The following is a 3,794-nucleotide window of genomic DNA, read 5'->3' on the forward strand; positions in this document are numbered from 1 at the left end:
ATGGTTATGAGCCACCATGTGGTTGCTGGGATTTGAACTCCGGACCTTCAGAAGAGCAGTCGGGTGCTCTTACCCACTGAGCCATCTCACCAGCCCAAGCTTCTACCTTTTGTCTGTGTACAATTTGAAGAACTATTCTGAACACGGAATATATGTGCATGAGTCCGCAAATGGGACAAACCTCAGATATGCTAAATGCTTTACAAGTCACTGTGTGCCAATTTTGATTCCAGCCTTCCTTCCACTGCAAACTAGAAAGCATTTTTAAAACGAATTGAAGTTAAGGAGGACTACACCTACTAGAAAAGAAGAGAGTTCTATTAGTCTGAGGTTTCAGAATCCCCCCACACCAGAACCAACATCTTGGTAAAGGCTAGACTGGACCCTGGACAGAGTCGGAGTCTGTGCAGGTGACGTCCCTGAGGATCGGAGCTTCAGTGGACCGTGAGTGCTCCAGCTGCGTAACTGACTGAACTGTCCTGCCAGCTTCTACACTGGCTCAACTGGGCATAATTCAAAAGGGAGAAGCTCATATTCATTCCATTCTTCTGAAGCTCTGTGAGAGTATTTAATACTCCAATGGGATGTCTTCTACATATAGTATTACGGTATTTCTTCAAATAATTGCTAAAAGATACAGGATCTAATTGTTCTATAATACTCATACCCATTTTATCTAGATGTTCAGTGGATCTGTAAATGTCCCCCTGGGATTCTTCATAGTAACTGTAATGGGACCTTTGACCCCAGTAGCAGAAATCAGAAGAAACCACACAGAAATTACTAGGATCTGCTAGGTATTTACTGAGGAGTTTTCCGAATTCCTGTTCTTTTGACTCACTCAGAGCTCCAACCAGTACAGGAATAATGGTAAACTTTCCATGGCTTTATCTGTATAAGGCAAATGCATTTCAATGCTGTGTTCAGCTTCATCTGTCTACATTCAAACATTCCTGTCTTCCGTAGCTCACCATAAGTATTTTGGTCAATATGAAGGTCATACAGAGAAGTCCTATATATATATCCACACTGGAGAGTGCACACTGAGACAGGGGCACATGATGGGAAGGCCCAAGGATGAAAATTCTCCGGGTAACAGATGAATCCACTTGTTTGTAAGCTTGGGCAGCAACAGCCCCACAATATGTGTATCCTGCTCGGGGTGCAGTAATGGCTCTAGCAGGTCTTTATGTAGACTGTACTTGTGAAAGTCAACCTTCTAGCTGGGCATTCAGCTGAGGTTCTGAGGTGATGTACCAGCTCCTGGCATGCATGGCTGACTTCCTGGCAGACTGCTCAGTTGGACATCTTAGTGCCTGTGCCGCCTATGGTGCACAAGGATGAATGAGGAGCTATTTTTTATTTTCAAGACAGAGTCTCTCTGTGTAGCTCTGGCTGTCCTGGAACTCACTCTGTAGCAGAGATCCATCTGTCTCTGCCTCCTGAGTGCTGGGGTTAAATGTGGGCACGCTCACGCCTGGCTTGATCGGTTTTTAAGGACTCTTCAATAACTTCTCTCTGAATGGTTTCTTGGCGGCGGGGGTGAGGGATTTGGGGGGGGGTGTTGTCACGGAAGCCTTCAATGTCTCTTATTCTCAATTATGAGTCATTGATACTGCTACAAAAGACACTTCCTTGCCCACAGCATCAGGAAGCAGATCTCAAGATCAGGGACATCAACCTGGTCCTTGGTTAGACACTAATACAGCCTGCCGCAGCAGCAGCATGACATCTGATGGCCACAGACCACGGCCTGCATTCAGTTCTCAGCACCAGCACCAGCACCAGCGCCAGCACCAGCACCAGCACCAGCACCAGCATCAGCATCAGCATCAGCATCAGCATCAGCATCAGCATTTGCATGGGGTCGTTCAAAACTACCAACTGTAACTCCAGCTCCAGAAACAGATGCTCCCTTCTGGGGCCTGGGGGAACCTGCGTGCCTTTTGCAAATGTACACTGACTCCAGACATATAAATAAAGCTAAATATTTTTTATTTTTATTTTTATTTATTTATTTATTTATTTTGTTTTTTTGTTTTTTGTTTTTCAAGATAGGGTTTCTCTGTGTAGCCCAGGCTGTCCTGGAACTTACTCGGTAGACCAGGCTGGCCTCGAACTCAGAAATCCACGTGCCTCTGCCTCCCAAGAGCTGGGATTAAAGGCATGCGCCACCATGCCTGGCTTTTATTTTTATTTTAATCACTGGGGCTAGACAGTGGTGGCAAAATCCTTCAATCCCAGCGCTATGGAGGCAGAGACTGGTAGATCTTTGAGTTCAAGGCCTGCCTGGTCTACAGATGGAATTCACTGATTGGGCTGGAGAGATGATCTGTTGGTTAAGGATACTCTTGCAGAGAATCTGGGTTCAATTCCAGCACTCACTGGCACGAATGCGGCACAGACATACATGTAGGCAAAACACACATATAGATAAATACGTACATGTTTGCTGGAAGCCTGTAATCCCAGCACTCTGGCAAGTTCCAGGCCAACCAGGGCTACATAATGAGACCATGTTTTGGTTTTTTGTTTTTGTTTTTGTTACTAATTTTTAAAAAAAAAAATAGAGGATGGGGTAGCTAGGTAAGGCCACAGGTTCAGTCCTCAGCTCAGAAAAACAAATCAAGTTGTCTTGAAAGATACAACGCTATATAATAAAGACGTGTTTTAGGCTGGAGAGATGGCTCAGCAGTTAAGAGTGGTTCCCAGCAACCACACGGTGGCTCACAACCATTTGTAATGGGATCTGATGCCCTCTTCTGGTGTGTCTGATGGAGGAAGAGCCTTGTCTGGTCTAATCCAACCTGTACATCTGTACTGTCTAGTTTTGGGTCAACTTGACACAGGCTGGAGTTATCACAGAGAAAGGAGCTTCAGTTGGGGCAATGCCTTCACGAGATCCAGCTGCAAGGCATTTTCTCAATTAGTGATCAAGAGGCGAGGTCTCCTTGAGGGAGGTACCATCTCTGGGCTGGTAGACTGGTAGACTTGGTTCTATAAGAGAACAGGGTGAGCAAGCCAGGGGAGGCAAGCCAGTAAAGAACATCCCTCCATGGCTTCTGCATCAGCTCCTGCTTTCTGACCTGCTTTCAGTCCTCCATCCTTTGGTGATCAACAGCAGTATGGAAATGTAAAGCTGTCTTCAGACACTCCAGAAGAGGGAGTCAGATCTCGTTAAGGATGGTTTGAACCACCATGTGGTTGCTGGGATTTGAACTCTGCACCTTTGGAAGAGCACTCGGTTGCTCCTACCCGCTGAGCCATCTCACCAGCCCCCAATAAACCTTTTCTTCCCCAACTTGCTTCTTGGTCATGATGTTTGTGCAGGAATAGAAACCCTGACTAAGACAACATCCATCTGCCAGGTAAAGCGAACTGTTTGGTAGCTGCTCTGTTTTCAGTGTGTTTTGCAAAGGTTCATGGGGCTGGCAGCCTAGTTCCTAGTGTGGCAATGTTCAGAGGTTGTAAAATCTTAGTGTGGGGCCTAACTGGTGGAGGGGAATAGTTACAGGAGGCTTGCCTCCTGAAGGAGTTGGTGTCATGTATGTGAATCCCTGACTAGTTCCTGAGAGGGGATTATTAGGGTCAGCCTGTGCCTGAATGATTTTTACTTGTTATCTAAGCATGCAATCACACCCTTTGAAAAGCACACTTGTCCGGATACCATCTGCCTTGTTATGATGAAGCCGAGCAGGTCCTCGCCAGGGCAGAACAGTTGGGAGCACCGAAGTGCTTTGGGCCTCTGGAACTGTATCAGGATGTCTTTATTAGGATGAAGGATGTAAAGGAAT

General features: G+C 46.1%; 1 pseudogene; it reads right to left on the reverse strand.

Annotated features, from left to right (window-relative positions):
• Positions 1 to 404: 404 nt before the first annotated feature.
• On the reverse strand, positions 405 to 1,274 carry LOC110331883 (annotated as a pseudogene).
• Between the last annotated feature and the right edge of the window lie 2,520 nt (positions 1,275 to 3,794).

The sequence above is a fragment of the Mus pahari genome, chromosome 14, assembly GCF_900095145.1.
Source record: "Mus pahari chromosome 14, PAHARI_EIJ_v1.1, whole genome shotgun sequence".
Taxonomy (NCBI): Eukaryota; Metazoa; Chordata; class Mammalia; order Rodentia; family Muridae; genus Mus; species Mus pahari.